Raw genomic sequence first — 16,042 nt, 5'->3', positions numbered from 1 at the left:
GTTGGGTTTCTATGCAAATGCAACACCAGACTCCGCACCAATGGAGAGGGTTCAAAAAACAAGTTTACTTAAAGTCCAGCAACAGATTGACAGTTACTCAAAAGACAGGTGAGGGCAGGAACCGAAGCCCGGGAAGGGGGGTTTGGGCACCTGAAAGTGGGCAGAAAGCTCGTTGCTGTGATGGGGTGAGTCAGTCTCTTCCACCTCAAGAGACCACTTCAGTGCTGGAGTCAGGTGCTTGACATATCTGGACAGCATGGCGGGAATGACACCAACAGGGATTCGGATGACGATCACCGGTCACCAATCTCCGGTTTCCAGTCGCAGTCTGGTTGAAGGGCGTCCTGCATGCTGCTGACCTGATGGGGTCTCGCACTCCAGGCTCTGATATCCGGATGTGATTGGAACAGACAGGGCTATGTAGGGACTAAACTGAACAGGGGTTTGCACTCCAGTCTCCGGATAGAAGCCTCAAAAGAAGTTCCCAAAATGCGTAAGGAACAGGCGAGGCTACCTGAGGGACCAAGGACATATAAGGACACATAAGGCCTAAACCTGATGTTGTTTGGCATGCCAGTTAGCAGTCTCCGGATGCATAAGGGCCATGCGGAAGACATGAAGATTGAATGAACGGTGACCTGGCAACAAGCGATACTGTGGCCCTCACTTTTGAGTCCATTCTTATTGCTGGTAATTTGTGGCAGCATGGCTCAAGACTTAAACATGTGCCCTCCTGAGGCCTGCGCCCCCCTGGATCATTGATGGCCATCAAGCCTTTAAAGCAGGGGTCAGGAACCTATGGCTCGCGAGCCATATATGGCTCTTCTGGTGATGCCGTAAGGCTCCCAGACAATTTTGAGTTGAAAAAGAAAAAATCAGTTTGGAACTGGTTTTAAAATACTTGTGATATTTCTTCATAATAATTTCAGGGTTAGATGGAGAAAGTTGATTTGCTGTGGCGACCCCTGAAGGGAAAAGCCGAAAGAAGAAGAAGAAGAAGAAGATTTCTTCATAATACTGTGTCATTTTAAATTAAACAGAAATTAGTTTTGAAGATAAATTTCACGGGTCCACCTGTCGGTCGGGTTGGGAACCATTGGCTTCTGAGCACGTCTGGGTCATTGTAAAGGTGAAGAAATTAATTTTATCAAATAGCCAACTAATTTATCCGCATCAACCCTCGTAACGGAAAAGATGGCGACAAAGAAAAAAAAGACGATGATTACCCTGCATTCCAGGCTGCGTGGACAGAGGAATTTGCATTTGGATATGCGGTATGTCTAATATGCAATGATAAAATTGCATAGATGAAACGGTCAAATATAAAGCAGCACTTCGAGCAAATCCATGCAGCACCAGAGGTTGCATTAAAAGTAAGACGTATTTCATTTTTTGTGCGTTAAAAATACTATATGGCTCTCGATGAAATATATCAAGAAATATTTGGCTTTTGTGGCTCTCCCAGTCAAAAAGGTTCCCGACCCCTGCTTTACAGTAACAGATATTTGGACATGAGATGTTGTGGTCCACTCATCGCCTACCTTCAACATTAAATCCCACTCAGTTACAACTTCAAGCAAATTCTTCATCTTAGAGTTGCACATGCATTATGGAGACTGACACTAATAAATTTGGTTGACTGTCGGTTGTGAGAAAGACGATTTTTAGAATTAATTTGGTATGTTTGGTACAAATCAACTTGTGTTTTCTTCCAGAAATCATTTGATCTTCATCGTTGTCTGGGATATAACAATTTTCTTCTTCTCCAGCTCTGCTCCTTCTGCTCTCACTTGATTTTTCTGCTGACAAATAACAGCCAACTGATTCAACTGATTTATGGGAACTTGCATGATTGTGTTTCTTGACGCATGGAATTATTGAGGCTCAGTGTGTTACAGTTTTCTGTTATTTCAGATTCAAATTTTTCTTGATCAGGTCATCTCTCTCTCTGTCAGTGAAGTCAGGGATTATTTCTGGCAAAAGAAGGACATCCCTGTCTGTAGGTTAAAACAGATATTCTACTGACAAATATAATTTTCACACAGTGGCAAAACAGTCAAAACCACATAGAAATGTATTACATAATTAAAGTGATTAGACTTAAGCAGCAGCTGATTTCCCAAAAAATTATTTATATCAAAAATATTTGTAAAAATTCTGATGCAATATGATAGCTGAAGTGATACATGGTCGTACATTGGCTTGATGTGACAAAAGTATCTGTATGTCATGTGTAGCAAATATACACATATAAGCTTATACACTTTAATACCACTTGTAGTGGAGACTCCATTCATGAATATACATTTAAAAGTCAGCATTTTACACAGCAGGCAAGTTAGGTGTTTTCATCTTCATAAGCATGCTAGAATAAGTTTGGCTGATATGTTTTATTAAATATTAAAATTTCTTGTATCTCTTCTTGATAAATTTCTTGTATCTCTTTATTTGTAGTTTTAGTGTGAAAATATTGTGATCAGAATGCCATAAAGTAGACTACATTTCCAAACGCTGTGATTCCAAAGTACAGTTGGACAACACACTGCTCTCAGATGAAATGCGACAAAGTAGGGTAAGGGCAAAGTGCCAGAGCCGTGGGGGTTGGGGGTCAGGGGGCTGATCCTGTTTTAGCATCAAGAATCTGCTCAGGCATGTAAATCTTACCTTGACCTCTGCAGTCTCTGCCTACTCAGCACAAATCCTTAATGTTCTGCTGTATGTGTGATGGGCAATTCTTCAGAGATGCAAATATCAAATGCAGGGTTGGATGAATTCTATACGCTTAGAAAATGTTTTCCACTTAAAACAATTATTAGCGAGACAAAGTGACTGAAAGCTCTTGTATAGGTAACCATTTAGTACAGGAATGCCTTGATTTAGTTACTTTAGTACTTTCTCAGTTGATTATGTTGTCTAAGTTAAAATATGTGTGTGATGAATTAATGTAGTATTTGGCACCAGCTATTCTTCTTGTTCTTTCGGCTTTTCCCTTCAAGGGTCGCCACAGCGAATCAATCTTCTCCATCTAACCCTATTCCCTGTATCTGCCTCTCTCACACCAACTAACTTCATATCCTCTCTCATTATGTTGATAAATCTTCTCTTTGGTCTTCCTAGAGACCTCCTGCCTGGCAGCTCTGATTCCAGCATCCGTCTACCATTATATTCACTAACCCTTCTCTGTACATGACCGAACCATCTCCGTCTGGTTTCTCTGACCTTCTCTCCAAAACATCTAACATGTGCTGTTCCTCTGATAGACTCATTTCTGATCTTATCCATCCTGGTCAATATACAAAGAGAACCTTAGCATCTTCATCTCAGCAACCTCTAAATCTGCCCCCTGTCTTTTTGTCATTGTAACCGTTTCTAATCCATCCAGCATCGCTGGTCTTACCATTGTCTCGAACACTTTTCCTTTAATTCTGGCTGATAGTCTTCTATCGCATAGTATCCTGACACTTTTCTCTTTTTTTTCTCTTTTCACTTTTCACCTCAAACCCTCCAACTTCTTGGTCTCTTGATCCTCTCATTCACACAAATATTCTCTGTCTTGCTATGACTTACTTTCATTCCTCTCTTTTCCAGCGCATACCTCCATCTCTTTCGATTTTCCTTAACGTGTTCTCTGCTCTCACTGCAGATCACAATATCATCTGCAAACCTCATGGTCCATGGAGATTCCTGTCCAACGTCATCTGTTAGCCTGTCCAACACCACTGCGAACAAGAAGGGACTCAGAGCTGATCCCTGATGGTGTCCCACCTCCACCTTGAACTTCTCTGTTACTCCCACCGCACACAGCACTACTGTCTCACAGCTAGCATACATGTCCTGCACCAGTCTAACATACTTCTCTGCCTCTCCAGATATCCTCATACAATACCAGAGTTCCTCTCTTGGCACCCTGTTATATGCTTTTTCTAGGTCTACAAAAACACAATGCATCTCCCTCTGGCCTTCTCTGTACTTCTCTATTAGCATTGCCAAAGAAAATACTTCATCTGTAGTACGCTTTCTATGCCTGTTGTACATACTTTCCATCTCTATCTCTCTTTTGCCAACCTGTATAGATCATTCTCTCCCTCCTTACTGTCCAACTGAGCATACAGGTCATCATACACACTTTGTTTTGCCTTTGCTATCTCTATCTTTACCTCACATTGTATCTCCCTGTGCTCCTGTCTGTTCTCTTCAGTCCTCACAGTATCCCACTTCTTTGCTAACTGCTTTCTCTGCATATACTCCTGCACTTCCTCATTCCACTGTCAAGTCTACTTATCTTATTTCCTTCCAGATGACACACCAAGTACTCTCCTACCTGTCTCCCTGATAGCACGAGCTGTAGTTGTCAAATCATCAGGAAGCTCTCCCTGACCACCCAGAGCCTTTCTCGACTCCTCCCAGAAAACCATATAACACTCCTCCTTTACAGCTTCCACCACTTTGTCCTCTGCTTTGCCTTTGTCCTCTTTATCTTCCTTGTCACCAGAGTCATCGTACAAACCACCATCCTATGCTGTCTGGCTACACTCTCACCTAAAACTTCTTTGCAGTCACTGATCTGGTTTAGGTTACCACGTCCATACAAGATGTAGTCTACCTCCGTGCTCTTACCTCCGCTGTTACCCTATGTTCCTGTTTTTGCTTATTCCTCATGGACTATTGAAAAGTAAAACCAAATACTGTGACACTACCACTGCCAATATTTGAGATGTAAATTGTGAATTCTAAAACTGTCCATAATGAATTGCACCACAGTAATTTGACAGGATAGAGGAAATTAATTCATTCCACTCAACTTTCTTAATTTCATTTAATAAATTCAATGGTCACACAACAAATTCAAGGAAACATAAAATGCATTAACAGAAGTTTAAGATACAAAGGTTTGCAAGCTTCTATACTTTGATTTCAAATACATTTTTTTAATATTTCTGTTTAAAAAGAAACAATTTCCATGACTCATCCAAAAGACCTGTCTGACATATTACGCACTTTAGTCTGTTTTATTTATATTTATTTTGTTTTTAAAAAAGATGAATCATTTTTGATAATATTGTCTCCTGCACAGATGAAGAGCATGCCCACTTAGTTTCTCAAATTACCTGATAGGGAGAGATAGATATGGCAATGTAATTTTCCTCATGAAGCTCAATTAGATGCCTCATAGGGCACAATGACCTCTAGGGATCTTGCAGCATTTCAGTTTTATTTTGAACCACATGGATAACTGTAGTGACTGCTCAATTCGGAGAGACAACGATGTAGTTTTGTAATCTAAGCCCAAAAATAAAGAATCCTTACAGGAAAATAAAAAACAAACAAACAACAAAGTCAAATGTTATGAGATAGCTGAATGTGGCAAACTACTGTGAGACTAAATTGCACTGCGATAATTACAATCTTCTAAATAAAAAAAAAAAAACAATATTGAAATGGCAGGGTCTATTCAAAGAAAACACAATTTAACCTGTAGTACAGACCAGACAATCTTTTATTAAACTGCGTCAAACCTACATATCGAAAACTTAGAAGAGATCACCTCACCTTTAATCATTTCATGTGCTCATCAGTGCAAATAACCTAAGTGTTCAATGTAAATGCACTGAAACTGACATCCATGCACAAATTACATACAAATTAGATTTTAATATTATGATTATCCTGCTGCGTGTTGATGCAACAGAACTGTTTTAATTACATTAGTAATGCTGGGTATACAAACCACGGAGTTGATAAATTGATTGTTTATATCAAAAAAAAGATATACCGACAGAAAATATAGTGGTTGTGGGACTGGAGGTCATTGGCTATTATTTATTTAATACTTATTTATTTGTACACTCTCCATAATTTGTAACACAATCCCACACAAACACTAAAATTACATATACCAAATGCTTGCACACATGATGTAACATCACGGAGGGTGTCAGCAATAAAACCCACAAACCATAATTCATAAATCTTGAAAAATTAAGCAAATATTGGGAATTTATTCTCTATAGTTCATATTCTTAATCCTGATATATCAACTAATTCTTGGTTGTGTTGAAGCTATAGGATGCAGGGAATCTCTGAAAGTCAGCATCTAAATCAAGAAAGAAAAACTTCTAGCCCATTATTCCAACATCTGCAAATGACAGCTGCTATCAAGTCTAGGGACAGGTGAGCGACACAAAATGCTACGGCAGGAGGGAATCAGGATGATGGTTCGGGGGGAGGGGGAGAGTTATATCCACACTGAGATTATCATTCGGATAAGTGCCCATAAGACTGAATCATATGGTAGAGAACTTTCTGTGGCAGGCAACTACAGACTGTGACTATACACACACACTTACACACATATGAACTATGAACTGGTAACTGGCTTCATATATTCACTGTATGGCCCAAGGTTTATGCTCACCTGCCTTGACTCGCATATGAACTTGAAGGACAGTCCATTCCTGATCCAAAGGGTTCAATATGATGTAGGTCCACCCTTTGCAGCTATAACAACTTTAACTGTTCTGGGAAGGCTGTCCACAAAGTTTATGCGTTTATGGGAATTTTTGACCATTCCTCCAGAGGTGCATTTGTGAGGTCACACACTGATGTTGAATGAGACGGCCTGGCTCTCAGTCTTCGCTCTAATTCATCACAAAGGTTTTGTTTCGGGTTGAGGACAGGACTCTGCAGGCCAGTCAAGTTCATCCACACCAGACTCTGTCATCCATGTCTTTATGGACCTTGCTTTGTGCACTGGTGCACAGTCATATTGGAAAAGGAAGGGGCCAGCTCCAAACTTTTCCCACAAAGTTGGGAGCATGGAATTGTCCAAAATGTCTTGGTATGCTGAAGCTTTCAGAGTTCCTTTCACTGGAACTAGAGGGTCAAGCCCAGCTCCTGAAAAACAACCCCACGCCATAATTCTTAAAACTTACGATAATAAATAAATAAATTAATTAATTAAAAAATAAAACTTCTCACTTGGCCCAAGTACCATTCTCCTGGCAACCAGCAAACCCAGACTCACCCATCAGATTGCCAGATGGAGTTGGCTTCTAGGCCCTATGCGCCTCAGCATCTGCTGACCCTGCTCTGTCAGTTTATGTGACCTACCACTTCGTGGCTGAGTTGCTGTAGTTCCCAAACACTTCCATGTTCTTATAATACAGCTGACAGTTGACTGTGGAATATTTAGAAGCGAGGATATTTCACAAAAGGTGGAATGGTGAGGCTACAGGGAGTGGAGATCAAGATGTTGGAGGATATCCGGTACTTGGTGTCAACAGTCCAGAGCAGCGGAAAGTGTGGAAAAGAGGTGAAGAGACAGGTTCATTCAGGTTGGAATGGGTGGAGAAACGTGTCAGGGATACTATGTGATAGAAGACTATCAGCCAGAATGAAAGGAAAGGTGTACAGGACGATGGTGAGACCAGCGATGCTGTATGGCCTAACACTGTGGGCACAGTTAGAGGTTACAGAAATTAAGTTTACTAAGGTTCTCTTTGGGAGTGACCAGGATGGACAGGATCAGTAATGAGTCTATCAGAGCAAGAGCACATGTTAGATGTTTTGGGGAGAAGGTCAGAGAAGCCAGACTGAGATGGTTCGGTAATAGAGGAGAGTTAATGAATATATTGGTAGACAATTCTCCAGGCAATTCTCTTTGATCTCAAGGAAGACCAAAGAGAAGATTTATGGATGTAGTGAGGGAGGATATGAAGGTAGTTGGTGTGAGAGAGGCAGATACAGAGAATAGGGTTAAATGGAGAAGATTGATTCGCTGTGGCGACCCCTGATGGGTTAAGGCGAAATGGCGAAATGGTGTTTGAATGGTGAATGGATGTATGTCTGTGTGTGATATGAATGAGAGGGTTAACCAGTCCAAAGTGTTCCCCACCTCTTGTCCCGTGTTAGTCGAGATTGTCTTTAGCCCCTCTCATTTGATCTGAATGGATTAGTGGTATGGATAATCGATAAATAGATGAAAAAATATACATAAAGGAGGTTGAGTTCTCAAGATCAAGTGATGATAATCAGCCGGATTAATGACTTGCAGAAGGCCGGCATCTCTCTTGTATTTTTGATGGATATTACTGTTGCATGCTCTCTCTCTTTGCCCTTGGATGTCTGAAGTGAACAAATGAGTACCATTCAATCATCAATAAGACATCAAGACTACCATTATCATGGCTATAGATTGCACTGAATTAATGAGTTTGACGTATGCTGTCATAGTCAATAAAATATTCCTTTTATCTACTGCCTGGATGGCATCCATAATAAAAAGCTCTAACTGCTGCTGTAAGATTCTGAAAAGTATGTGGGAAAGACAATGAGCATATAACAAAACAAAAATAATGAGACATGGCCAAATGTTTAGAACTCCTTTCAAATTACTTGCTGCTGTTAAACAAAGAATGACACCAGCATAATAAGTAGAAATATTGTCTAGGGATCATATTAACAACAACAACAACAACAACAACAACAACAACAACAACAACAACAACAACAATTCTTTCAGTACAACAATTTACTGAACAAATGAGAAGACAATCCAATCAGGAAGCTGCTTGGCAACAAAGACCATTTCCATAATACTCTTGATTCATTAAACTCACCGATGTTAAAGCCGGCAACAATTGATGATTTTTGCATTACATTATGTGAATGCACAGCACAGCATTAGAAAGGCCAAACAAAAACTGTTAGTTGATAATATATTAGAAAAGGGACCGCCAGCAAGGAGATGTTATAGCAATGTAGCAGATGCAACTTCAACTTAGGGTCTTTACCAGAATGAACAACTAGAAGAAGCCCTAAAACATCTATGACGAGGCCGTTACTATTACTAAAAACAGTATTAATAATAATATATAATAAAATGCATAATACAGAATATGTAATACAGAAGCGTTGCATGACATGTTTGTAATAGCACAAAAACAAAGGAGAAGCCTTACAGATTTATGCCCCAACTAGCAGAGATTACCTGTTAAAATATCCATCCATCTTCTATAGCTTATTTGGGGTCGGCTTACGGGGCAGCAGCTGAAGCAGAGGCCCAGACTTCCCTCTCCCCTGCCACTTAGTCCAACTCTTCCAGTCTTCCCAGGCCAGCTGAGATACATAGTGGCCTCCTCCTGGTTGGACATGCCCAGAGCACCAGGCAAGTGAGGTGTCCTAGGGCAGGGGTCGGCAACCCGCGGCTCCAGAGCCGCATGCGGCTCTTTCATCTTTACACTGCGGCTTCGAGTGGCTTGAGAAAATAAATTATAAATATTTGATTGAAGTATATTCCATTTGTGTTAATTCCTTTTTTTAGTTTTTAGTTCTAAGTTGGAAGATTATTGTGATCTTGAAATGTTAAATGAAATTATATTTATTATTTTTCGCCGCTCAAAATAATGTCACACTCGCGGAAGCCGGTATACCCACCAGCCGGTAAAGTCCCGATTTGCAGATGCTGTGTGCAGAAGTTCAGGAGCAGAAGTCCCATAAACCAGGTAAAATAGATATTTATGAAGATATTTTGCCAATATTTATTTTTTTTTGTTTACTGACACAGTGGTTTTTTTCCCGATTTATTTTTGAAATTCAGTTCAAGGCTCCGTTACACACTCTGAAAGCCCAGACCTCAAAATGAGTTCATTACATAGATAAGATTTAATTTTCTCTGTAATACTTTGTGAATTTCAGAAGCAACACACGACACACTTATTTATACAAAGTGTAAAGGTAATAAAAAGCAACATATACAGTGGTACCTTTTTTTTTTTTTTTTATTTTAGACGTCAAAAAGTATTTGCGGCTCCCAGGGTTTTCTTTTCCGAGGAAACCGGGTCCAAATGGCTCTTTAGGTGTTACGGGTTGCCGACCCCTGTCCTAGCGGGATGCCCGAGTCACCTTATATGATTCTTTTCAATGCAGAGGAACAACGACTCAACTCCGAGTCGCTCCAGGGTGTCAAAACTCCTCATCCGTCTGATTCTGAATCTATCTGTAAGGGTGAGTCCAGACACTCTGCAGAGAACACTCATTTCTGCTGCTTGGGTCCATGACCTTGCTCTTTTGGTCACTACCCACAGCTTATGACACTAGGTTTAAACATCATATAAATTTAAGTGCCAATTTTGAATTTCCCTCTCGTGGGAACAATATGGTCTATCTTATCTTATCTTATCTTATCTTATCTTATCTTATCTTATCTTATCTTATCTTATCTTATGATGACAATGTGGGGTAATGAAGAGACAAAAGAGTCAGCAATTCCCATGAGCATCATTTGTGAAAAGTGCTTAGCAATTGTAGCTACATTATGCTTAGTAAAAAGTGAGTCATGTGACATCTCTTTCTTGGACTTATAAGTTCAAGACAGAAAGCAAGGAAAGTAACTGAGCACATCACAGAACAGAATATAAAAAGTTTTTTGTTCGCTCACCTGGCTTTTTTAAAGTCCCCATCATGACACTGATTTCAACAGGATTTCCAAATAAATATTAGAGCAAAAGAAATCTGGATTGCAAATACCAAGCATCCTTCAGTATAACTCTTCGGGTTGGCTATTCAATGGCAGGATACAGAGACAGTGCCCATTATAAAGAAACCATTATGAAATTATTAAAATTCTATTTTGCTACATTGGATAGAAATCTATCATTCTTTTATCGTTTCATCTGTTGTGAGTTTCTGTTTGTGATTACATTATTCTGCACCTCTACGTTATGATTTTAATGTGGCCAATTATCCTGGGTGATTGCCAGCTGAAGTGATTTTGTTGCTGCCAAGAAAATGCATCACCATTTTTTCACTGCCAAGAAACTATAAACAATGTAAAATTAGTGCTGATAATCGAGAAAAAAAACAACAGCTAAGGGGGCGAAGTGGTTTTCCTTGAAACCAAACTTTCCTGGTTCAATTCCCAGGCGCCTGTCGAAGTGTTGTTGAGCAAGACACTGAAGCACTAACTTCTCTCCTGGCACTGATAAGTGTCTGCCTTCTGCTCATGGTTCATCCATGATGGGTTAAATGCAGTGGTGACCTTTCACTGATATTGTGTTCTCTGTATAACTGAATAAAGTAAAAGAAACTTCAATTCAATTCAAAGTAGCTGAAGCAATTTGATCAAAGTTCCAAGGGTGCAAATCAGAAAAAGGATGCACATTTGGGCTGATGTTCTTTTTCCTTTAGAAGGGGAGAAAAGTAATTTAACAGCTGCACAACTAGCTCCTCCGAAAAGGAGAAGCCAACATAACCCCAAATTCATTCACAACTGTGCTTATTATTAACTTAGTATAAGTATACAAGAACAATAATGGATGGGGCTTTTTTGTAGTAACTCCATCAATGTCAGTGTCATGCAAGTGGAATTTGGCTTCCATTTGGCAGTTACTAAATAAATTGATTCCATTATACTGTATATATTAATAATGATAATTTTGTGAGAGAAGAGGATACAGAAAATAGATGTGATAAAAAAGGATACTAATAATAGGTTCAAGAGAAGAGGATGCTGAGAATACGGTTAGATTGATGAGGTTGTTTAACGAACATTTATAATAATAATAATAATAAAGCTATAAGTGCTTTCATGCCAAGTACCGGTACAAGAAGAAGCAGACTTTAGTAAATGAGAAATGCACAACTAAACTGAATGAGCATCTGACAGGAATTTAGACCAAAAAAAAAAAATCTTAAGACAAAAAGAGGCAAAAAAAGTCTTCAGTACATGATTTATTATTGTGCTGACTGTGATAGGCTGAAATGAAATGTTTGAAAAGGAGGAATTGGCCTAAATCCTTCTAAAACATATACAAAAGATGTATTTTTAAAAACTATTAGAATAATTTCATTGTTTTCAGTCATCAATATTCTAAAACACGAATCGTTCCCAGTATCAATTACATCTTGTCTTGGTATTAAATACTATAGCAGTTTACCTTTTAATAACATCCATATGTAACAACGAATAATACTTATCTGATTATTCAATAGAAGAGATGAGTTTTTTTGTTAGTTCATATAGCACAGTCTTTACATCTATTTCTAACATTAATCAAGTTTTTTTTATAGAATTTCATTATACCTCAACAAACCACTTTTGACATTTCACAGTCCACAATTAATATGAAAGGAAAACAACATAAAAATGTATTAAAAAATAGCTTGCAGGGAAAATGTAATGAGACCACAACGATTGGATTTAGGCACATTGTAAGAGTGAGGTCAGATGGACAAAAAAACCCCCAACAAAAAAACAGCAGAAAAACACCTCTTTAATACTGGACATGATTTTGTAACATTTCCAACAATTTTTGAAATGTTATTCTTATAAGATGGTATTTGAACCTTTCAAGAGAAAAATTTATATTGAGTGGCGATTCCAATAGTCAGCTTCCCATTGCACTTACATTAGTCATTTGGCAAACGCTTTTATCCAAAGCGACTAACAAGAAGTGCAATTCAGTCACCGAAGATCCGAAGTACCAGTAGTTGGAAGTCAGAAGTAACCACTCAACCCAATAGCCATCTCAGAATCATTTTATCCTTTTTTGTTTTTTGGCGGGAGGTTTGGGGGCTGAGTGCGATAAGTGGGATAGTGCTTTGTGAAGAGGTATGTTTTCAGCTCACAGCGAAAGATGGGCAGCGACCCCGCTGTTCTGACCTTTTTCAGGAGTTCTTTACACCACTGAGTAGCCAAGACCGAGAAGAGCCGAGACCGGTTCGATCTGCAGCCAGGGGGTCTGAGTGAGGGGGTGGACAGTTGCCCAGAGGTGGCAGATCGGAGGGGACAGGTAAAGACATATGGCTTGACCATAGCCTGGAGATAAGACAGGGCTGTCCCATTCACTGTCCGGTAGCCAAGTACCAGGGAATTGAACTTGATGCGGATGGCTACCGGGAGCCAGTGTAGGGACATAAGAAGGGGAGTTGTGATGGTTGAGAATTTGGGACGGTTGAACACGAGGCAGGGTGCCGCTTTCTGCTCCAGAGGCCTAATGGTTTTTGCCTCAGGGTTTTGTGGAGTTTGAAATGTACCGGTATATGGTGTTTGTTGTTGTCTTCCTCCTGTTCTATGTTCCTGTGAATGGTGAATGCTTCTACTTCATTGTTCTTGATCTTGATCCATGTGTCATCAACATACCTGAACAAGTTGGTTGGCGATGTTCCCCTGATTGAAGCGAGGGCTTTGCTCTCAACCTCCTCCATGTATAGGTTTGCCACTATGGGTTAGAGACAAGCCCATGGTGCGTTTATGTTTTTGCTGGTAGAAACTGCTGTTGAACTGGAAATAGTGGTCTGTAGACCCAGGTCCAGTAGGGTGCAAATGTGATCTGTGGAGTGTTTTGTTCGGTTTATTAAGATCTTGTCCTTAACGAGGCAATCCCTCACTGCTGTGATTGCAGCAGTGAGGGGATACATGTGCACAGTGAGGTTACATTGTATGACACCAGGGTTTCATCCCAGTTCAGCCTGATCTGCTTGACCTTACTGGCAAAGTCCTGCAAATTCTGGTTATGGTGTGTGTGGTGTTGCCAACCAAAGGTGACAAAATCTTTGCCACGCGTTTAGTGATGTTGTATGTGATGGAGTTGATGCTGCTGACGATGGGTCTGAGAGGAGTTTCCCCCTTGTGAATCTTTGGGAGTCTGTTGATGCATGGGATGGTTTCTTCTGGGTACAGTCGATAATAAAGTGGTTTGTCTATGGCCGCATCCTTTTCTAGATGGTAAATTATTTGAAGACATTTTGCCTCTCACTCCTCAGCTCTAACTTAACTTTAGGGAGTTTCAGATAAACAGGTGCTAAGCAGGGTTAACTGTGGCCTGGCTATGCGCAGCCCAAAACAATACTGTAGGTCCCCCTTCCCAAAGGCTCACCAAGAGGTGGGTGAAATGTGAGCTGGGTTGTGGATGAAGGAGGGGGACTGTTGCGGCCCATTCTTGGCTGCAAAGGCTGGCTCTGGTATCTGGAACAAGGGAAATCACCTTAGCTGATGTAAAAGGCTGAGAGATTCTCAGCTTGGGGTCCAGCACCAGTCTCCTTGATAGGGGTTGGACTCTGTACTTTGTGTTTCCCACAGTAAGAGACACTGATATGGGCATACTTATTTCCACCAATTCGGTATCTATACATTTGGGTTTAACATGGTGGATGAGAGGGTATCCACCCTCTGCTTTCACTGGGGGGAAAGTTTTATAACTGCTGTTTTCCTCTGATGCACCAAACAAAAGCAAAGACTTACTACCCTTTCTAAATTTCTTGGAGGAGGTGCTGGAGAACACTCCTTCCAGGGACTTCCTCATTCTGAAAAGACTTCAGTGATCACTTGTGCAATGACAGCAACACCTGAATGGGTGTGATTAGGCGGCGCCCTGATATGAATTCAAGCTACGTCTTGTTAAAGGACTTCTGTGCTCATCATTTTCATGCATGCAGTATGTGCATTTGGCACCAGGACATCTTAGGCCCCAGTTTGATGGTCAACTTTGTGGACCATGTGTTGGACACTAAAGTGAAAAGAAGAGTGGAGCTCAACTCATCTTTGGCCACAACTCTGGCATACAAGAGTTGTGGCCATAAGGTGGTGAGTGCCTAGCTTGGTGTTACCCCAGAATCTGTGGGTGTACACCAGCAGTGAGGGAGGAAAGAAGAGTCGAACCGAGAATGGGATACTGGTGACCTTGACTCGAGACATTGTGGATCAGTGGAGGGACCTCCTCAATACCACTGACATGCCTTCCATTAAATCTGGGGACTTGGGGGTGGGCTCTCCTGTCTCCAGGGCTCAAGTCTCAAAGGTGGTTTAAAAGCTCCTCAGTGGCTTCGTTGACAAGTATTCTGGATTAGTAAATGTAGGTGGGAGCTTGATGGTGTGATGTTCCCACATCTCAGTCTCCATTTTTGGTCTATTGTGGGAATCATGAAGAAGAGGGTCCATTCGATAGTTGAACCTCAGATTCATAATACATGGTTGTGGCCCAGAAGGGTGGTTTTCATCCTGGTCTTGTAACAGTGGACCAGCTCTACAGCCTCAGCAAGGTCCTGGAGAGTGCATTGGAATTTTGCCAAACTCGTCCGCATGGGCTGTGTGGACTTGAGGAAGGCATTCCCTTCTGTCATCAGTATGTAAGTGTTGGAATGGATTAATGGGCTGAATTGACTCTTTTAGCCCTGTTTGACCAGTGCCAGAGCTTGGTCTGCATTGCAGACAGTAAGTCAGATTTGTTTCCAATAAGGGTTGGACTCTGCCAATGTGGCTGTTTGACACCCATTCTGTTCAAATCCTTTATGGACAGAATTTCTTGCGTTAAGGGACGCCCATTTGGGTATCCTCATGGTCTGGTCTCTGTTTTGTGTAGATGATTTGGTCCTGTTGGTTTCATCAACCACAATCTCCAACTCTCACCAGACCAGTTTGAAGTGGCTGAGATGAAAATCAGCACACCCAAATCTAAGACCATGGTCCTAAGCTGGAAAGTGGTGCTTGCCTTCTCCGAGTTGGGGATGAGATCCTGCTATGGGTAGTGACTGAGAGAACAAAATAACAGATACAAGCAGTAAAAATGAATTTCTCCACAAGGTTTCTTAGGTCTCCCTTGGAGACAGGATGAGAAAAATTATAATCCAGGAGGGGGCTTCACAGTAGAGCTGCTGTTCACCTGCATCAAGAGGAGGCAAATGAGTTGTATCAGGCATATGGTCAGGATTCCTCCTAAACGCCTCCCTCGTGAGGTGTTCTGGGCATATTTCACCTGGAGGAAACACAACATTGTACAGCTATTAACACAGAACCATGAGAAGCTCCAAACAGTCAACATCACTCGCAAAGGATTCTGGAGTTCCTTCGGCCAGTCTTCCCCTCACGTACAACATAGCCCCCACCAAGCAGATTAGCTGTCCTGAGGAACCTTTGAGTTTTATACAAAGTCCTTGAAGCGGGTTGGAGTCCTACGGCGTCAGCGAGGTCGACTAGGTCCCTCCCGAAGAGGTTTGGAAGGGGGGTGGTCTCTTGTGCCCAGTATCCTGTCTCACTCTCTGGTTG

The sequence above is a fragment of the Fistularia commersonii genome, chromosome 12 (genome assembly GCF_037954325.1).
Source record: "Fistularia commersonii isolate RoL2024-O1a breed Wild chromosome 12, RoL_Fcom_v1.0, whole genome shotgun sequence".
Lineage (NCBI taxonomy): Eukaryota > Metazoa > Chordata > Actinopteri > Syngnathiformes > Fistulariidae > Fistularia > Fistularia commersonii.
Note: the sequence above shows the minus strand (reverse complement) of the source record.